Here is a 23,206-nt window from a genome sequence, read left to right on the forward strand (position 1 = left end):
GACATTTCCATTTGGATATCCCACGTCACCTCAAATTCAACACGTATAAAACATGATGGGTTTTTAAGTTCCAGACTTCTATTACTGACACATAAATGAGATGAACTGCACTATGGATTAATGTCATCATAGAAAAACATTTATTAAACCTCTTGTCAGGGGGAGAGGAAGGCTCTATATGACAAGGAAAATAATTACAATTTAAGGTGGACAGCCTCAATGCAAAGGTCAATATGCCAGACTTGCCACCACAACAAAAAAGATGTTGAAAGACCCGACAATGGCTTTGTTAGCATCCATTCTCAAATACAGAACTAGAAAAATCAGCTAAGTGATATATTACTATAATGAGTAAGACTGCTACTTTCTTCTCCTATGGAGAGTCATAGAAACATAAACGAGATTAACCAGATACCACAGAAGTAAAGATGCCACTTAATTTTGTTTTTACTTAGAAATAAAATATAAATATATTTCAAAGTTTATTAAAACAAAAAATGAAATTATGTGATAAATTCATAATAATAAAGAAGCATCAATGCTAAATTTTTCAACAAAAGTAGAAATAAAAGAGAGAAGAAAATGATGAACAGGAAAGAAAATGAAAGATAAGACTTTAGAGTTCGCTAAAATCCAAAAGAAGTGTTAACTAACTCCTACTTAATGCTCAGCTTTACTTAGCTGCCAGTCTTCCCTGCCTCCTAAGACATTAGGTTATACCTATCTAAGAATTTACCCATCTGAATTCTATTGGCTCTCAAAATACTGCTGGGCATATATTTCTTATGATAATACGCTATAAAATTATAATTCTCTTATTTGTCTCCTCTTCTAGATTGTGAACTCAAAAACAGTTACTAGATCTCCTCATTGTATATCCAATATGTAACATAATGTCTAAAAGATACAGAAGCTAAAATAGGTGATAAATTAAGTGATTAAGTTATTTTACTAATATGACATTTAAATTTTTTAAATAATATTTAAGATTTTTTATAATTAAATATTTTCTGGAATCTTTCATAATGTTTTGGAATTCTTTTCTATAATTGAGAAATTGAGCTTTCTTGAAATCCTTGTTCTCCTGTTTTCAATGGAAAAAAAAAAAAAAACAACCACCTTCTTGGTCTAGAAATTTGAGAACATCTCTTCTAATTCTGAAAAGGTTAAGATCTATTTTGGAGAAACCTCCTACTATATTTCACAGTACGATAGAGACACAAAAATATGTTGCATTTACACAACTGTAAACATAAGCAATACAATCTCACAGTTTGGATAATTTTGAGCAACAAATAAATCTGGATTTCAAATGAGATTCCCCAGACTATGCTAAGTCAGACTACTGGCTGGAGACTGACATCTGCTAAATTTATCTGAAATTCTGGGGTTGAGGAGACATCAGACAACAATTCAACAGCAATTCAATATCTGGCTTACCAAAATAAGAGCCAATAGTAAGAAGCTATGAGAAAGTCACCAACAATTTGCTGATGATATGATTCTGGTATTACCTGCTTTCTATTTACAAAACACAATAAACAGATAGTGGAATGCAAAACCTCTGATGAGTGAAAACTTTTACAGCTATTCTATTTGTGGAATGGCTTTATATTTGGCAGTAAGGGAACTTAAACAAGGTTCATTAAGAAAAGAAATGTTGGTTTCAGGAAGCCAATTTACATATCACCTTTAAAAAAAAGAGGTTAGGTTTCTAAGTAAAAGTATGCTGTTGATTTAAAAAGAGTTGCTAAGTTATACACAATCTCATGCACTCTCTAGAGAGCAGTTTTTGGAACTAGAAACCACATCTACCTCTGTTCAAATGGACCAGACTAAACCAAATAGGTTGGGCTGAAGAAATAGGTCAGTGCTTTATATTTCAGTTGAATTATAGATTTCTACATAAGAAATTTGTCACTCACCTCCCAGATTTAGCTGAGGACTGCATCATTTGAAAAATAAGTAACAATTAGTTAATAAACAACTCTAATAATATACTTGAAAATGCTAGCAAGCAATTAGCACAGAGAAGCACAGACATGAGAGGGACACTCTGAGAGTTAAACCTCCCCAAGTTGATAATATCACACAGGAAAAATCGTGACAAATAAAGAGCTCCTGCACTGGGTAACTGCCATAAAGGATGTTTCTCAGACTGCAGTCCGACACCTAGGGTTCTCTAAAAAAAAGTTTCAATTTTGTCTTTTCACTTCAGTGACAGTTGAATTCTTTCTCATGTGATAAGAAAGGATGGGGACTTTCGGATTTCTATTGCCCTTTTTATGGTTAAATAATTTCCCATTGTTTGGATATACCACATTTTGTTTATGTATTCATCAAATGATGGCCACTTAGGTTTCCCATTACTGGGGCTATTTAACAACAATGCTGCTATGAACATTTATGTGCAAATTTTTGTGTGAACCTGTTTTCAATTCTCTTGGGTACGAAACTACTAGGTCATATTGTAACTCTCTAAATTTTTGAGGAATTGCCAAACTGTCTTCCACAGTGGCTGTACCATCTTAAATTCTCACCATCAAATGTACAAGTGTTCCAATTTTTCCACATCCAAAAATTGGTATTTTCTGTTTTTTATTGGTAAGTCATAAGAGTTCTTTATATTCATGTCTAGATCCTTATCAGATATATGATTTGCAAATATTTTCTCCCATTCTGTGGATTATCTTTTCACTTTCTTTATAGTAACTTCTGATGAACAAGAGTTCTTAATTTTGATGAAATCCAACTTATCTACTATTTCTTCTTTGTTTAGTAAGTACAACATCTGGGCTTCTTAAGACAGTTTCTACTGACTGCTATCTTTCCTGTGTATGGGCCATACTTTTTTGGTTTCTTTGTATGCCTCCAATTTTTTTGTTAAAAAACATATTTTATTTTATTTATTTTATTTTTTAAAATATTTTATTTTATTATCTTTTATTTATTTTTGGCTGCGCTGGGTCTTCATTGCTGCGCGTGGGCTTTCTCTAGTTGCGGTGAGCGGGGACTACTCTTCATTGTGGTGCATGGGCTCTTCACTGTGGTGGCTTATCTTGTTGCGGAGCACGGGCTCTAGGCGTGTGGGCCCCAGTAGTTGTGGCACACGGGCTCAGCAGTTGTGTCGCATGGGCTTAGTTGCTCCGCAGCATGTGAAATCTTCCCAGACCAGGGCTCGAACCCATGTCCCCTGCATTGGCAGGTGGATTCTTAACCACTGCACCACCAGGGAAGCCCAAAAAACAGATATTTTAAAGCTAATGACTGAACAAGGATTTCCTTAAACATCTGGAAACAAAAATTCTCTCTGAACCCACAAAGCAGGAACCAAAACTCAGATCATGGTTATCCCTGGCCCAGAGAAGAGTCCCTGCCACATAAGCCTCTACAATAAACATGCCCATATCTTAACTGTTATGGCCAGGAATAAAAAGCAAAGGCAAAGAAACAGATTGAAAGCAATGAGTTCTTAAAAACAGACGTCATTTTATCTTATTTCATTGATTCTATAAAATATGAGATTTTTTAAAAGTGCTTTTTGTAAAAGAAAATCCTGTGCAAACTCTTTTAAATTTATTACACTAATAATAAAGACATTATCAAGGACTTGGCAACTTAGCTTCTAAAAGTATATAATATTTGAAACAATGTATTTAATAAATTTATGTTTACTACTAAAAGTTTATTCTACAGATCAAGAGACAATGCTTCCTTTTTCTGCATTATTTTTTTCTAAATGGAAAGAATAATTTGGAAAAAAGGTTAAAAAGTATTCTTTCTTTTCTATTAGCAAATATATAGGAAGAAGAAGAAAACCAAATAAGTTTTAAACCCCCAAGTTTAAATTCCTCATATTGACTTTATTTAAAATTTAATTTTTTAAGGTAAGAAATACACATATATGCATTGGCCTTGTTAAAATACTCCTATTTAGGAAAAACAGTCAGCATATGAAACATGTTTATGGCAGCTATTGTATTAAAACAGTTTGGCAAAAATATCCTCAACATTTCCTTATAAATCTACAAAGCTAGATGATTCCAGTTATTTTAAAATGACATTGGGTAATTGTAGATATACTGTACATGTCTTCCAAAAATCAGTTCTACATTGTTCTAACGTGAAAAATATGTTGGTATTAAAAAAAAGATTAAAATCAGTCTTCCTGACTATAGCTATCTTTAACTATAAACAACAAAATAAGTATTTGATATTTACTTGCATGTTCACAGAGAAGAGTTTATAGTAATCTAGCAAAAAGGTAACAGCCTTAAAAAAAGAAAATGATGGTCATAGAGACAAAAATTAAGTGACAAAAATGTCAATCTCTGTCTTTTTCCACGAACTTCACCCTCTTTCACAGATTCAGATACTAATGAGCAGAGAAACAGCTAAAGCGGGGGCCAGACGAGACTGAAGATCAACATTAGACATAGATAATCCACAGATGATTATCCAAAACCAAATAACCACATTTACTATATAAAATTACTCCAATATCTAAAATAAAGAATTAAGCCCCTGATCAGAAGTGGTTCAATTTCTCTCGAACATTTCAGAAACTCACTTTAAAATACAGAGTTAAATGTACATATATAAACCAACAAAAGAAAAAAAAATCATATTGAAATTTGATTTCTAAAGTTATAAGGTGGCAGTAATACCAAAATAATAGAGCTGCATGGGTCAGAATAATCTGCCAAAATAATGGAGTTGTGTTTTGAGGGCATTAGCAAATGATCGAGTCAAGTTAAACCTTCAGTTAATTTCAGGATCATCTCCCCAGCAGGAGGGGAAGGGACATAAATTAAATCACAATACAACTCTAGCTACAATCTTCATTGCTCACATTTATAGAAAGGAGATGCATTTTTAAAAGCCCAGCTTTAAACCTAAGTCATCTTACTTGATTCATTTATATTTGGTAAAAACTTTATTGATACCCATTGAAAAAATGAAAAAAAAAAAAAAAATTCCCAAGCATCTCAGGTGAATAGCTGGTTAAACAGCATCAGTATCTCCTCAATAAAATACTAATTTATCTAGCTATACCCCTTCCAGTGTAATACCCAACTAAAGACTAACTCTAAACAAGTGAAACTTAAATTTCACTTTCCAGTGTTCTCAATAAAATAATAACTATGAAAATCATGCTTATAAATTTTAAACTGGAGACTCAGACTTATAAAATTTCAGAAGAGGGACCCTAACAATTGTCATCTCATACAGTGCTTCTCAACTTTTTGACTATAGACTACTTAGCACATACAAAATGCCTGTCCTGCCTATTTCCACTTTTACAGTATAAAGTTAGTAGTAAAAAAGAATTTGAGAGGAACAAAATAATAAAAAGGTTCACAGAAAAACGTAGGCCCATTAATATGTATTCAATTAAAGGATATGACAATGTAATAATATATATTGTGTGTTTATGTATCTCACATATATGAACTCATTGATTCCTCACAACTGCCCTATGAAGTGTGTATTATTATTATCTCCACTTTACAGAATCACTGACTGAGTTCAATGGTTTTATCTTACTAATAGAGAACCTATGGGCTGATGGTGACAACAATGATGATGACTAACACTTTTATAGGATTTACTATGTGCCATTCTAAGCATCTAACATAGTATTTACTTATAAACCTTACTAATTCATGTACTCATAAGATATGAGGTATGTAGTATTATAATCCATTTTAGAGATGAGGAAACCAAGGCACAGAGAGGTTACTTAATCTGCCCAACATCATAAGTAGCAGAGGTAGAAATCAAATTACCAATTCTTAGGTAATTTGGTTCCAGAATCTGGCTATGTTTTAACTTATATAACTAACCTATATAACCTAACCTTACATACTGATGAGTAGAAAAGTCAACAACAGATTCTAAATTTTGCTTTTACCTAATGCTTCTTCATTAGGAAAGTCTTCAGAAAAGTTGACATTAAGTTATACCACATCTAAAAATACTGGGTGGTTATTTACAAAGTTCTCAAACACATGAACAGAGAATCTTTCTAACTCTTCATCCAAACATCACATAGCAATAAATAAAATTAATCATATACCTAATCCTGACTTATCTTCTATGGTCATTACAAATAAAACCAATTATTTCTTATAAGATGTGATTCACCTTAAAATGTAAATGTACTATTCCTTCAAAATCTAAAGTTCTGACTTTAATTTGTCCAAAAGTTTATAAATCTTGGATTCTAAGATTATATGTATACATATGCACACATACATAAAATTGTTTTAACAGACTTTCTCCTGAAAAAAATCTTCATGGGCTTCATTCTACCGGATAAGATTCTCAGTAACAAAACCATGAATCTCCAAAGTCCCATATCATAGTCTCTTTAGAAAGGAACATAGATGGAGACAGACAAGCTCAAAATGAGTGCCACTGTACAAAACAGCTGGCCTATACTTTTTCAAAATGTCAATATCATGGAAGACAAAGAAAAGGTGTAAACTATTCCAGGTTAAAGGAACCAAAGAGATGTGACAATTATGCAATGTATGATTCTGGATTAGACAACTGACTAAACTGTAATATAGACCATATATTAGATAATAATAATGAAAATGTTAAGTTTCCTGAATTTGATTATTATATTGTGGTTAAGTAGGAGACATTAGGAGTAAAAGATCATAAATGTCTACGACTTACTCTCAACTGTGATTCATCATCATCATAGTGGTGATGGAGGGGGAGGGGCAGGAGAAGTAGTAGTAAATACATACAGAGAGAGAGAAAGCAAATGTAACAAAATGTTTACAACTGGTGAAACTGGGCAATGGGCACATAGGTGTGCAATCTACAAATCTTGCAGCTATTTGGTATGTTTAAAGTCGGTTTGAATAAATGTTAAGGAGAAATATAAAAGATAAAAACTTTCATTGTGACATGAAGAAAACATGACTTTCTCACAGTCACTCACTGAACAATGAGTTAAAGAAAAAGACACCCAGCCCAGAGTTCAATCACTAGATTATTCTATTTTCTCTCCCTTTCTCTTTCATAAAGTCGAGGTATGAACATTTCTGTCTAAAAACTCTTAAAGAGAGGACTCTCCTACATGACTAAAATTTCTCTTAATTATAATATATCCTACTCTGCAAAACTTTTTTCTTAATAATCAGAATGCTTATTAACTTCTCTCTCCTTATTGAGAATCAACAGTCTGATTTCAAACAACAGAAAATTTCAGTTAATAAATACAATGTATCACCAGTTAATAAAAGCCATAAATCTGGAACATGTTCGTTCCGGAAACCAATGAGGTTTTAAAGAGAGAGGTAGTAGGATCAAATGAGTATCTTCTCAAATCATGCTGCACCACCAGTCCTTGCTTTAAAGTTCTCTGCCAATTCATAGTCTTGCCTCCGTCTCCCAAATTCATTATTTATTCCAAACACAGGCATTGGTTGTCAGCCAACCAAATTTAATTGCCTTTAACTTCTATGATTGCTAAACCCCACCCTCCAAATTGACAGCGATCACTCCAGGGTGACAACTGTCTCCTCCTTTAAAAGTGGGTGGGTGGGCTTCCCTGGTAGCTCAGTGGTTAAGAATCCGCCTGCCAATGCAGGGCACAGGGGTTCGAGCCCTGGTCCGGGAAGATCCCACATGCTGTGGAGCAACTAAGCCCGTGTGCCACAACTACTAAGCCTGCACTCTAGAGCCTGCAAGCCACAGCTACTGGGCCCACGTGCCACAGCTACTGAAGCCTGCATATATATTCTAAAGCCCGTGCTCTGCAACGAAGAGTAGCCCCCACTTGCTGCAAGTAGAGAAAGCCTGGGCGCAGCAACGAAGACCCAACACAGCTAAAAATAAATAAATATATAAATTTATTTTTTTTTAAAAGTGGGTGGGTGTGCAATGAGTCAGAGATGAGGGGGGTTTACTGGGATACTGATATTGTTCTACTTCTTAACCTGGATGGCATTTACACAAATACATTCAGTACATGATAACTCAAGAGATATACCCTTAGGGCTTCCCTGGTGGCACAGTGGTTAAGAATCTGCCTGCTAATACAGGGGACACGGGTTCGAGCCCTGGTCCGGGAAGATCCCACATGCCGTGGAGCAACTAAGCCCATGTGCCACAACTACTGAGCCTGCACTCTAGAGCATGCGAGCCACAACTATTGAGCCCTTGTGCCACAACTACTGAAGCCCACACACCTAGAGCCAGTGCTCCACAACAAGAGAAGCCACCGCGATGAGAAGCACGTGCACCATAACAAAGAGTAGTCCCCGCTCCCTGCAACTAGAGAAAGCCTGCACGCAGCAACGAAGACCCAACGCAGCCAAAAATAAAATTAAAAGAGTTATACCCTTAAAATTTATGATTTTTATTTATATATGTTATAATTCAATTAAAACTTCCTGCTGGAAGTCTTCCCCTTACTTGGTTTACCAGTTTCTGATTACTCTTCAACTTTCTAGTCTCGGCTTGGTACATGTTTATTTTTCTCACTATAGGTTGCTATGACCATTGTCATATTCATGGATACACTAGTTCTATTCCTTCAGTTAGCTCACAAACTCTTAGAAAACAACAATTTAAAACTGCTCAAATGTACAGAATGGACGCTAGATGTAAATAGATTTAATGACTGGATTATAATAGAAATGGAGATATGGGGATATATGTATATGTACAGTTGAATCACTCTGTTATAAAGCAGAAACTAACACACCATCGTAAAGCAATTATACTGCAATAAAGATGTTAAAAAAAAAATGTATAGACCAAATCTGGGGATGGTTCAGTATAGTTTTTCCCCTGCCATTTAAAAAAATTTTTATATTGGAATATAGTTGATTTACAATGTTGTGTTAGTTTTAGGTGTACAGCAATCAGTTATACATGTACATATATACATTCTTTTTTTTTTTTTTTAGATTCTTTTCCCATATAGGCCATTACAGAGTATCGAGTAGAGTTCTCTGTGCAATACAGCAGGTTCTTATTAGTTATCTATTTTATATATAGTAGTGTGTGCTGCCATTTTTAATTCAGTAAGGACTTGAGGGTTTCATAGTAAGATACTGATCTGAACCAGTATTAATTTCAATGTGCATTACAGTGGTTTACAAAGTATCATCTATAACTTTTCTAACATTTTCATTTAGGAATGTCAGCACATATTTTAGAATAACCTTGAAGCTTCTCAGATCAAAGACATATTTCCATAAAAAATAAGAGTCACCAAGTAATCATTTTCACACCATACTTTTGCAGAAACAAAGCTCTTTAAAAACAGAGCTACAATTCCTACCTGGGAGACTTCTTTGTTCATAGTGAGTCCTCAGAACATATATGGTCAAATCTGGTGCTCCAGAGGGTAGCTTCCAATGGAATGGGGGAAAGGTATTTTCCAGAGATGGCTCGAGTCTCTTCACTCTTACCTCTTCTAAGGCCAATTATGCAAACAACTAAAACAAAGGAGAAGAAAAAAATAAAAGCAGAAGGGAGGTTAGACTGTCATTTTATTCTCTAAGAAATAATAAAGGTCAGAAATGCTCGGTTAAAAAAAAGAAAATACAATTTTTCAGGCCAAATGGAAAAACACTTCCAAAAGACAATGGATGAAGATCTGATTTTACAACTGAAGTCCTTCTGGTACCTGAATATATATTCTTATTTAAGACTGCTGCTTGAGTAATACATAATTGCATTCTGCCCTTAATCTCCTGACAGGTCCATTTATATGTCTTTTAAAATTTTTTTCTGGCTGCATTTGTATGTTTATCTTTCTTTTTACCTATACATTCTGATTTTTAATGTTTTCAGTTTGCACTTAATTCCTTCTTTCATTTCTGTAATACTTCTATGTATTAAAGTTACTATGATACTTAACTTTCAAAATTTTTATTGAAAAAGTTTACAAAATATATTCCTAATACCTAAAAATAAAATTCATTGAGCTCTGGTTCCAGTAAAGATGAACTATCTTGTATTGGACTAACTTGCCCACAGATAACGATGATTAACTCTGGACAAAATAAAAATTACTCAAAGACACTGAAAAGTGACTAAAAGCAGGCAGAAACATAGGGAATTTGATCACTGCAAGAAAGGAATCATACTGAATAAGATCTATACTTATAAGACTTTCCCTTAAGAGAACTCTTCCCAGTATACCCCTTAAGTACTACTGGGAGGCTAGACCTAAGGGAGAAAACCACTGTCTCACTGGCTTGAGGCATTAGAGAATGTAGTTCAGAGCTGACAGAATGCTAGATAATAGGAGGAGAAAATCATGGTAGGAAGGGCAGTACAGTAAGGGGGTGGGGGACCTTAATTCTGTATGCAGATTTTCCTCAAATCCTTGGTTGATCCAAATACCCCTATATAACCATACCACAAATGAGATTCCCTTTTGCTGTTTATAATCATACACTCCTCACTCCCTTTTTCTTAACTCCTAGCAACTACTTATCTGCCCTCTATTTTTATAATTTTGTCACTTTGAGAATATTACAAAGATTGAATCGAATAGTATGGAAACATTTTGTACCGGCTTTTTTCACTCAGTCTAATGCCCTTGAGATCCATCCAACATGTTGCATATACAAATAGTTTGTTGCTTTTTATTGCTCCATGGTTTGAAGGTACCATAGTTTCTTTTTCACCATTCCCTGTTGAAGTACGTTTGGGTTGTTTTCAATTTGGGGTTATTATGAATAAAGCTGCTATAAATATTTGTGTACAGGTTTCTGTGTGAATATGAATTTTCACGTCTCTAGGATAAACACCCAGAAATGGGGACTTCCCTGGTGGTCCAGTGGTAAAGAACCCCCCTTCTTATTCAGGGAACACGGATTTGATCCTTAGTCAGGGAACTAAGATCCCACATGCTGCGGGGCAACTACAAGTTGCACCGCAACTACTGAGCCTGCGCGCTCTGGAGCCCGAGTGCCACAACTAGAAAGCCTATGTGCCACAACTAAGACCCGATGCAACCAAATAAATAAGTAAATAAACAGACACCCATAAATGCAACTGGATTGTACAGTAAGTGTATATTTACCAGCCAGTAATTTAGTTGTCTACTAGAACAAAAATCAATACTCTTCAGAAAAAGATAATCCACAATATTATCTACAATACCCAGTATACAATAAAAAATTACTAAACATGCAAAGAAGCTAGAAATTGTAACTCAAGATCAGGAAAAAAAAGGGGGGGGTCAATAGAAACCATAAGATGATTAGTTGAAATTAACTGATAATGATGTTAAAGCAGTTATTATGAGTATGATCAGGATGTTATAATAATAAGTGAACAGATGAGAAATACTTGTAGCAAATGGATACTATAAAATAGAAGTAAATGAAAATTCAAGAACTAGTTCAACATGGAAATTTTAAAATTCACTGGACAAGCTTAATAGAAGATTTGAGATGGCACAAAAACAAGTCGGTGAACTTGAAGTCAAAACAATACCCAATATGAAGACTGGACAGCTGAAAAAAATTAAAATCAAAAGTTGACTTTTTGAAAAGATAAAAAAATTATTAATACTTGAGCAAGAATGATCAAGAAAAATGAAAGACAACACAAAGTACCAATGTCAGAAATGGACAGCTATCACTTCATGTCCTACAAATATAATGTTCTAAACCACATAATGCAAATCAATTCAGTAACTGCAATGAAGTGAAAAATTCCTTGAAAAATATAAATTATTAAAACCACAAAAATGAACAGAATGTTATCTACTAAAGAAATTAATTTGTAATTAAAACAAAACAATACTCCAGGCCTAGATGGCTTCACTGGTGGGTTCTATGAAACATTTAAAGAAGTAATAATAATAATTGTGCACACTTTCCAGAAAATAAAAGGCAGATACACCCCAATTGTTTTACTAGGCCAGCAAAACCCTAATACCAAACTTGCCAAAGATATTACTAGAAAAGAAAATCAGTTTCATGAATGTAGACACAAAATAGCAAATTAAATCCAGCAATATATAAGGATGATATGCCATTAACAGAATAAAAAGCATATAAATATCTCAATAGGTACAGAAAAACATCTGACAAAATTCAGCACCCATTCATGATAAAATTCTCAGCAAGCTAAAAATTAAAGGTAACTCCTTCAATCTGATAAGGAGGATCCATGAAAAACCTACAGCTAGTATTCAGTACAACGGTGAAATATTGGGAGTTCTCCTAATATTGGGAACAAGGCAAGAATGTTCACTCTAACCACTTCTCTTCATTATTGTAATAGACGTACTGGAGGTCCTAATCAGTGCAATAAGTCAAGAAAAACAAATAGAAGGAAGCTTAGAAAGGAAGAACTAAAATTGTCTTTATTCAATTAAAAAATGTCGGTACATAAATCTAAGGAATCTGAAAAATGATTACTAGAATAAGGGATTTGACAAAGCTGTAAGACACAAGGTGAGTATACAAAAATCAATTGTGTTTCTATATAACCACAGTAAACAACTGGAAGTGCAAAACAATTTATAATAGCATCAAAAAACATAAAATACTTAGGAATTAATTTAACAAAATATAGGTAAGACCTATACACTTAAAATTATAAAACATTTCTGAAATTACAAAAGACTAAAAAAAAGAGTGACTGAATATTTTCATGGGTTCACTGAGACTCAATAGCGTTAAGATGTAAATTCTCCCCCAAATTAATTCATATAATACTCAAAAATAAAATTAGTGGTTTACTTTTTACATATCTAGTGCATTTTACAATCAATGAATATAAATCTTTTTTATTTTATTTTATAATATATTTATAATGTGGGTTTTCTGATGCTTGTTTTAGGCTTTTCCTTTTTAAATAAAGACTACGTTTTCTCTACATCATGATTCCCCCCAATGCTGAATTCCGCATTAAAGTGGCATGTCTATCTAATGTTAGAAAATTGGATGATCCTATGACCTGGATCCAAAAGTGCTTACCTATTATAGTCCCTCTAAATTAAACAGAGTGCTTTTTGTATTTTCAAGATTTTCTTTCCCTTTTTCCTTGATTTAAACCCACAATTCAAAAACTCAAAAAAACTTGGACTAGTTCTTCATAATGACATAGTTTAAACTATTAAAGAAAGGAATTTATAGTTAGGTTAGCCCAACTTACATTATATTTAGTTGGGTTGTTCTCACTGTATAATATCTAGTTTATTTGCATTTGTAATCAACTTAAGTCCCCAAGACATTTCTTGGGTGATAAGATACCTCCTAATTAATACTTTGTGTTCTTTCATCTGTGAAGCACTGTATCTTTGAATTTGTTCCTAGGTAAATTTGCTTAAGAATTGGTAAGTAGTAACTGACTATGGCAAAGATGGCATTGTTCATTTAGTCAACCACAAACCCAGGTTCTGTCATTTTCTGACTTTCAAGGAAGAGCACTACTCAAAAATCATTTGTGTAGTTAAGGCTACAGGTATAATCTTTGTGAAATAATGCCACTCTCTTCTATAAAACCTAAGAGTTTTTACAGGTACTTTTTCAAAGTCAGGCAGTAACTGAAGCCAGATGGATCCTGCTAATGATTTAGGGGGTCCTGATGATTCAAGGCCAAACGGGAATACAGGAATGATGCTGAGGGGGAGGCTGAAAATAGTCACTCAGGGACTGCATGAAGACAGAAAAGCACAAGATAAATCCGTAGTCCAAAAAGATATGTAGACAATGAGAAGTGAAAAATATGGGGCTTCCCTGGTGGTGCAGTGGTTGAGAGTCTGCCTGCCAATACAGGGGACATGGGTTTGTGCCCCGGTCTGGGAAGATCCCACATGCTGCAGAGCGGCTGGGCCCGTGAGCCATGCCCGTGAGCCATGGCCGCTGAGCCTGCACGCCCGGAACCTCTGCTCCGCAGCGGGAGAGGCCACAACAGTGAGAGGCCCGCGTACCGCAAAAAAAAAAAAAAATTTTTTAATTAAAAAAAAAATATGGAAATCAAGAGACAGGTGATACACAGAGAACCAAAGAAGACAGGAGGAATACGAAGAAATAGGGAGAAAAAGAGAGCAGTGCTGATGATCTGATGTTTGGCATTATGAGATCAGTAAGCTCACTATTCTTAAAATATAACTCCTAGTATTTATTATGTATTATCTGTGCTATCCAGAGCTCAGTATTTTAAGTCTTTTCTCACACCCCCTCACCTCCAGGAACCCAAAGCAGGAGACCTGATATGGATGGTACAAACTCCTAGGAGATCCTCATGCCTGGAGGCTTCCCATTACTTGTTCCAATTCTCTCCTCATGGGTAAGGCCTTTCTGTCTTCATTATCTGCTTCCAGTTCTGGCACAAATGCTGGCTAATGCAGCACCTCAATTCCTTTAATTTAATTTATTAAATTATTCAGTTTATTAACCTCTTATATTCAATCTGATTTAAGAACCAGACGAGGAAGCAAGGTGAAAGAAGAGTACCTATAGCACTTAACACATAGAAAGAGTAATAAAGGAAATCTATCAAACATTCCTCCTTTGTTATTTTGGAGTTAGGCAGAGGTACAGGGTCAGAATTTTAAAATATATAGAGAAACAGAACAAAGGAGTATCTATGGATCTACTACCAATAAGTGTAACAGTAAACATTTTTGATATATTTATTTTCTTTTTAAAGAAATGAAGTATTACCAAAAATCAAAAGGCCCCACACTCACACAAAGCCCACTCTTTTCACTCTGACGCCTTTTGAAAGAGATAACCATCATCATGAATTTAGTATATATCCTCTGGTCAATTTTTTTATATCCATCCATAAACAATGTACACTGATGTTTTATGCTTTAAAATATACATGTTTAAACTGTACATATTCTGCATTTTGCTGATTTCATGCATTATATTGTTTTGGAGCTCTATCCCTGCTGAGGTGTGTGTGTGTTTCATTCATATGTACATGTGAATATACCACATCTCAGCCCAGTCATTCATGTATTTAAGTTGTCTAAATTTTCATTATTATAAATAATGCCTCAATGAGTGTTCTTGTACATGGCTTCTCTTTCATATTTTCATATGCACATGTGCAAGAATTTCTAATGGTAATATCCAGAAGTGGAATTTCTGAGTTGTAGTATTTGCATATCTTCTGCTCTACTCACCATTTGTCAAATTGATTGCCCAAATGATTGTTTCACATTCCCACTAGCAGTGTGTAAGAGAACCATTTGCACCCATATTCTTTCCAACACTTGATATTGTCAGACTTTATTTTTTAACCAGTCTAACAGATGAAAATGGGATCTCATTTCAATTTGCATTTCCCTGAATATTATAGAGACTGAGCATCACAGCTGGCTATTTGGATATCCTATTATTTCAACTGGTGTTAGTCTCTTTTCATCCATTATACTGGGTACTCAATAGGTACTTTGTCTCAGTTCTGGGAAATTTTCTTGGATTATACTATTTATTCTTTTCTTTCCCTTCATTTATTCTGTTCTCTCTTTGGAACTCCTAATAATAGGAAGTTGACCCTCCTGGACCCTTCTTTTTATTTTCTTTTATAATCTGTTTATCATTTCTTTGCCTCTTTGCTTTACTTTCTAAAAAATTTTCCTCAACTCATTACCCAAACCTCTATTGAGTTTTTTTTTCTGCTATATATTCTTAATTTATAAGAATTCTTCATTCTCCGAATGTTCTTTCTAAAATACCCTATTTCTGCTTTACAGATGTAGCATCCCAACTTTCTGCAGCTGTTTTATACACACACATATGATATGTATGTATGTGTATATATGGTATATGCATGTATGTACATCTATATACAGCTGGATGTGTACATATATGTATGTGTGCATATACATAAAATTTTCTCGGCTGCATAGTCTATTTTCTCCAAGTTGTTTGTATTTTCTATTTGTTTATTTTCATTCCTGCTAGTCACAGTAGATGCTTTCCTTAGATGCCTGATGGTATTTATTTAGTTGTTTGGATATAAAAAGTTTACTGAAAGCTCTAATCATGTACATGGGGCTACTGACTGTGACGTTCACTATACGGCAATCTGGCCAGGCCCTCTGTTAGGGCACAAATACTGATATGAGAAACCTGGTTCCCATTATCTACCACTTATTTACTTATTAGTTCAATACCTGTATACATATAAAGTAGTTTCAGAATTGTTAACCTGTACCCCTGTAAGAAACAATTTTACCAACTAGAGTACAGTTCCTTTTTGACTTTAGGTTTTTCTTCTTGGGATGGTCAGATTCTTCACAGAAGATTCTTCCTGTTTCCTGCCTGGAGGATAAAGGACTCAGTTTGGGAAGCCAGTAATGGAGATGAGAGCAAGAGTTCTCAGCATTCAAAATGCCAATGCTCATCTAATCCCCCTCCCCCTTCAGTGTGCCTGGTGTTCACTAGTCCTCTGTTTTAAGCTAGAAAATAAACTTCAAGGCTCCCATCTGTCAAGATGGGAGCAGTGCAGTAGTACAGTGGCAAAGAATAGACGAGACCCAGGCATCTGTTTCTTAGCTTTTAAATAATCCTCCTTATTTTAATCCCCTTCCCTTCTTCGCCTCCACTTCCAGAAGTACACAATACTACCACTGCCTGGGCCCTTTGAAGAGTCACCAGTACAAATTCAATTGGTCCTTAGCTTTCTCCACTTAAAACATAGTTTTCTTAGGTTTAATAAGATTGTTCACTATTCTAGCTGTTTTCCAGCCTCGAAAATTTTGCTGTATTTTCTCCCATTTCCCTACATCTCTTGATTTATGACTAAAAACAACAACAACCCTTGTTGACCTTATTTTGGTTGTTGTTCAACTAAACTATGGTTTGGGGTGGGAACAATATTAAATGTGTGCTCAACCTATTAATTTCTTTGGAATCAAATACTATGATACTATTTTTAATATTTTATTTATTTTTAATCTTCCTGTTATTTTGTAATCTTTTTAAGGTTTTGTTTCAAGTATGTTATTAATGCCTTAATCTTTTTGAGAATTTTAAAATCCACCATCCTGACATCCTCAAGAACCAATTAGCAATTGAAATTACTCAATAATATCAAGAATTATCTGCCAGAAACAGAATTAACGATAGGCAGCAAGTCCTATGCAACAGTTAATCAGGAAAGTTCAGAAAAAGAGTCAGCTTTAGACCAATGGAACACTTCTCCATACACCTATTGGTAGCTGATATCACGGACTGTGACTTTGGGAAAGCAGGAAAAAACAATCCATCTTCCATTATCTCATAAGGTAACAGTTGCTGAGTGTCAAAAGAAGCTGTGGTCTAATGCTCTCTTTTCTGTAAGGAAATAAAAGAAACTCTCAAACCTCTAAGGGCAGTAGATTTTCTCTCCCACATACATTAACTGTAAAGTGTGATGAAAGGAACTTGTTACTAATAACAGTTAAAATTACAACGTTTATAGATTAATTACTTTAATAAAATTAGCGCAGATTGAAGGTTATCTTTATTATAAAGTTACTTTAACTTTCCTTCTTTATGATATACTTTTTGATGAGGAGAGAAAGGGATAACGTTAGCCAAAACGCCCAGTGTGCTGGGATTAATAGCTTAGTTTAGCTCTGCTGTCAAGTCATCCTATAGTAGATTGTCATAAATAAACCATTAACATTAGTGGCAATTATAAATTATTTTGGTTAAATGGACTTAAGATTCTATAGTAACATCTGTTTTCTTATGAATTCTACCCCAAATAAACTTTAAGAAAGAAAAAGGCACTTAAAAAATTGTATGAAGAAATAAGTCTTTTTTCCTTGGGAGACTGAAAGATTTTTGAAAGAATGAAGAAAAAAATGATGCTACTTACTTTCCTATTAGTGATGACACAAGAGTCAGACTCTCCAAATCAAAGACAAAAATGATCTAAATAAAATTTGAAATCAAGCCATCCTTACTAGTGTTAAAAAAATTAAAAACATGTATTTATTTGACTTCTCTATAGTATGTAGTTGCTTTTTCTTATTAACACTATCTATGAAGAGGTCTAGAAGAAAATGAAGACTTTAAAGACAGAACTTTTTTTTAATAGAATGACAATATTTACTTAATTTTCCTTGTTAATCTTTAATTTTTAGAAGGCTGACTTCATTGTTCTTAGGATTACAAAATGCTTTTATGAAAACCTTGCAATCTCTCTCCAGAAAAATACTTATCTCTGCACACAATTTTTGGGGTGTCTTAAAAATCTGGGTAAATTCATGGGTGTTGTTTGAAGATAAAATTGTATTATGTTGGAAAGATATGAAAAATGTTGCTCTATGGTAAGAGCAAGAGTTCCAAAGGGACACTAGCTGGGAAACAGATCTTGGTAAGTGGCAAGAATTCTACCGTGAAGCAGCACTAAAGAGAACCGTGACCCCAAGGAAATTCTTCATGCACATATGCAACAAGAGATATGAAGAAAACTGTTCATGTTAGCAATGTGTCTAAGAGCAAAAAACAGGAACAACCTAGATGCCCATCATTAATAGCAGGGATTAGTAAACTCTAGTGTATTGATACAGTAAAACCTCACACTTGTGAAATAAATGAACTGAGCTTTAGCTATCCTCATCTGCCTAAAGCCAACCACATTCCCTTCTTACAACCCAGGTAGTAATGCATTATAGTTTAAAGTATGGACTGCAGAGCCCAACTCCATTACCAACTTTCTGACCTTAACCTCTCCATGCATCAGTTTCCTCAACTACAAAATGCAGGATAATACTTGTACCTACTCAAGAGTTGTTAGGAGACTAAACGTTTAATATACTTAAGTTATTTAGGACAGTGTGGCACATGGTAAACACTGTGAAGTGTTTGATTAATAAATAGACCATAGCCAACCAAGTTTAATATCTGTTCAACTCAGCAGCTCCCTTTCTAATAAATGATGGCAGCCATCATATTTTCCCTTAGTTTTTGCCAGACTAAGGTATCATGCATTTCTTTAATTATTCGTTTCAGTAATACATATTCAGGGAATTGTATGTACCTTCATATGGCTTTTGTTTTTAACTCTCATTCTGCTTCTACGGAGATACTAATACTTACATTCTAAGTTTTAAAGATTAAAAAAATCATTTTTTTAAAGTACAGTAAGAAGCCAATTCCTGAATACTTTGTTGTATCTTAATTTCTATTTCTTGCTCTCCTCTAAAAAAAAAAAGGCAGATTATAACCTTAAAACCAAAACTGTGTGTTTAACTGCCTGCATATCAACTACTGAATCTAAAATATTAATGACTCGTACGTCTACTTTTACATTTACATTAAAGAGATAAACACTGAAAAGCCTAGACTAGTGGATTTTAATACTAATAATTCTGGATATAGTATAAACACATCTATTTTGGAGACAAGCTATTCTCAAAAGAATGCTCCTATTATTTTTAATGCTCTACTCTAAGCTCCATTCCTGCAAGCATCTGCCTATTTATTAAGGAGTTACAAACTAAACTCCGTTTTCCTTTTCCTTGACTCTTCCCTATCCCCCACACCAAAAAAAAAAAAAAAAAAAAAAAAGGCACCTCACACCCACCCAACTGCTGCTACCAGAAACTCAGATGTCACCCTTGAAATCTTTTCCACTCTCACAACCTATAATATGTTAATCACCAAGCCCCATCTAGTCTATTTCAAAAATAAATCATCAATCCACAGACATACAAATCCGCTACCCTATTCCTGCTTACACTCCTTCCATGAAGTTTTATCTCACATATAACAAAATCCAAAACTCATGACATAGCCACCTCTCCTCACAGCACACTGCACTTTAGCCACACTGATCCATCCTCAGTTCCTCTCTATTCCCCAATCTTTTTTCCCCACTCCAAGGCCTTCACTACTATTCTCTGCTGTGGATAATCCCTCCTACCTTCTTCACCTGCTCAGTTCCTATTCATTGTTCAAGCTTTAACTAAAATTCTACTTCTCTTAGCCCATAATCAAAATCAGCCCTCCATGACACTTTCATAGCACTTTCTACTTTTTCTTCTTAGCATTTTTCACTGTTTTTATTTACATATTCGTTTGTGTGATTGTGTTTACCACCAGTCTCCCTCACTATACTGTAAGATGCCAGGTGTATATTTTTTAACGGGCACACAGTAGGTATACACAGTAGGTATACAAATATTAACCTTTTAAAAGGTTAATTTGTGGAATTAATGAACCTGTTCTAATTCAAGAATGGTAGTGCAGTTAAAAACTTAGAATGAGGATCATTAAACTGGTCAAAGGACATTACAAGTCTTTCTAAACAAATCCAAGAGGAGTATCAGAGGCTCGGGGAGAGGTATACTAGATTATTAATATAAGGGATTAGGCAAAGGTTTGGAGGTGAGAACACAGGGAAGAAAGAATGCTGAAAGTAGTAAAACTACTAGATTAGTCTCTACTAATCGGGGAACGCCTATTTCTGTGGCTGCATTCTGCAATATAATTTACCTCTCTGTTTTTGCCACAAGGCAAGAGAAAACACCAGCGTGTTGGAGACAGTCCACACTCAAAGAGCTAAAAATGAAACTTAACACCTTAACTACAAGAGTTTAGTTCTTTCCTAAAGAGCAACTCTACTAAATTGGAAGGCAATTGTCGACGACTATCAAAACTAAGCTACTGTAGTGTTTTTTGGTTTTTTTTTTTTTTTGGTGCACCATGCGGCTTGCAGGATCTTTCCCCGTCCAGGGATCAAACCCAGCCCCTGGCAGTGAAAGCCCAGAATCCTAACCACTGGACCGCCAGGGAATTTCCAAAACTAAGCTATTTTAAATGTCTAAAACATTATAGCAAGGTGCTCAGATCAGATTTTAATTCCCAATACGTGATTTATATGTGTTAGAAAATAGCATTTTACTAAGGCCTAAAACAAAGCAAAGGTTTGATCATTTTTAGTAACAGTTAAAATTGGTACATATGTTACCAGATGAATGTTTGCATTACACAGTGTTCTATGTGCACTATCTACCCCTCCACACTGTCAATTGACAAAGATGGTTTTACTACCTCTTCGTACCTCTCAAGGGTAGCCAAGGATAGATACTCACTAAAGTTAATTGATAAAACTATTTCTATCTAGATTATTTCTCTTTCTTTTTTATGATCTTTCTAAATTACATATTATCTTTTAAAATAGAGACGTGACCAGGATATGTGCTTAGAGGTTTTAATAAATTCCATTTTTTGGAATACAAAGTTATAATCATGTAATGAGGTATGCAAATCTATGGTTACATTTAATTAGAACTTTCCATTAGTAACATGACATATCTTGGGGTGGGGAGTGGATAATAACCAAAGGCCTAGCCTTATGACTTAAAAAAACTGGTAATAAACATTCGCAAGGTATTCTTAAAACCAAATAGTAAAACATTTCTTTTTATTTCTTTTACTCAGTACACATCATTTCTTTTGTAACAGACAAGAGTCATTCCATCCTCAAATATTTAAGAGCCCAATATGTGGTAAGCACTGTACCAGCTGCTGGGGTACAGCACTGAACAACAGCGATGAAGTTCCTACTCTTCAAAGCTCACATTCAAATGGGAGGAAAAGATCAGTAAATAAAACTGGATAACTTGAGGGAGAGAGTTACTAGGGGAGCTACTTTAGACTGAGTGAGTAAGGAGAGTTTATATGTGAGGGTAACATCCGAGCTGAGGCCACAAATAAGAAAAACTTAATCCCAAAATTATTTCAGAAATGAATGATTTCGTAGTATGTGTATAATAAAAACGGAGCAGAAAGAACCTCTTATCCTCTTTCTCTAATCTTGAGCTTCTCATTATTACCTATATGATGTCTATATTTGTATATCCAGGCAACACCCCAAATTAATGGGCCAAAAAGAAATTGCTCATCACTATCCCTCAAAGTCACTACTAAGTACACTGCTATCATTCGCAACCATACTAGTATTTTGCCAGTTACTTAGTTTCTTAGGACTGTTTAACCCACCTCTCCTTCTTGCATTTCTTATATTCAATCCATTAATAACATCATTATACTCCATACTGTTAGCAATCCAAGTCTGAGGCAATTTACCAGCATATCTAACCTCTACTCCTGGTCTGCCTACACAGCGCATCCTGCTAAACAATTCTCCACAGCTCCATGTTCACAATGTCACACCCCTAGTCACCACTCAAGAGGGCTTTTCCACAGTTTCCATAAAGAATTTGCACTCTTGTTACCTAGCATTCAAGGTCTCCTATTATCTATCATAGCCTCTAATGACAGAGCTTGAAGATAAAAGAGGCAAAAAAATGACTGAATTAAATGGAGAAAAACAAACACACATTAGAGTTGGAGAGTTTAACACCCCCCTCTCATCAACTGATAGAAGCAGACCCCTCTGAAAAAAAAAAATCAATAAAGACTTAGAAATTTGAACAGTACTATCAACCACCTGGACCTAACTGACATTTTTACAACACTATGCCCCAAAACTGCAGAATACATCTTCTTTTCAAGTGCATGTTTAAGCCATGAAGTCTATGGTATTCTGTTATGGCAGCCCAAGCAGGGCCCCAAGAGTCCACAGACCATATTTTGTGAATTTTTGCTCTGGACGTATACTTCTTATCTCTTTCTTTGCTCTTAAGGAAGGCGGCAAAGATCCTTTCAAAGAAAAAGATCCAGAGCCTAGAAAAGGAAAATAAGATGATATCTAGGAACACTGAGGAACAGAAATTCCCCGATAAAAATGGAAAAAGTAAGAAAGTTTAACTGATAATCCATATAAGCTGGGCTCTCCCACCAACCTACACCTACATCTCCCAAATTCTATGTTACTTAGACTCCACTATGAAGTTTAAGCTACACCCTTACTATATCACTGTTCTGAACTGTCATCTCTAACTCCTTTTAACCCTCCCTACCCTTATCTCTTGTCTGACCTTCTAGAGTATGGCTAGGGATATTTACAGTGAACCTTCTGCCAGTTCTAAGAGCAATATTCTCTTTGAGCTTTCAGGTGCATTCCAAGAAACTATATTGCCTGCCATCAACTTCTCAATATCCTTCCAATGTCTGGCAAATGCAGACATACCTACAGCTCAGTGTTTTAGCCTTCTTTTCTTAGGTGCCCATGTAAACATGCACAAACATATATACACACATTCATGCACACACTAACACTTGCATGCACGTATACATTTCACTCTTTCCTTGGAGAAGTACCAATGCTCCTCTACATTAAATTTAGT

At 34.8% G+C, this 23,206-nt stretch overlaps 1 protein-coding gene across 9 annotated transcripts in view; it reads right to left on the bottom strand.

The window, feature by feature from the left end:
- Positions 1–23,206, bottom strand: part of NCOA1 (nuclear receptor coactivator 1) — a 260,763-nt gene that overhangs the window by 107,538 nt on the left and 130,019 nt on the right. For all 9 annotated transcript variants that reach the window (XM_060027005.1, XM_060026999.1, XM_060027001.1 and 6 more), the window contains one exon: positions 9,311–9,467. The gene's annotated coding sequence lies outside the window, so the exon portion shown is untranslated. The remainder of the gene's footprint in view (positions 1–9,310; positions 9,468–23,206) is intronic.

This window comes from Delphinus delphis, chromosome 12, assembly GCF_949987515.2.
Source record: "Delphinus delphis chromosome 12, mDelDel1.2, whole genome shotgun sequence".
Lineage (NCBI taxonomy): Eukaryota > Metazoa > Chordata > Mammalia > Artiodactyla > Delphinidae > Delphinus > Delphinus delphis.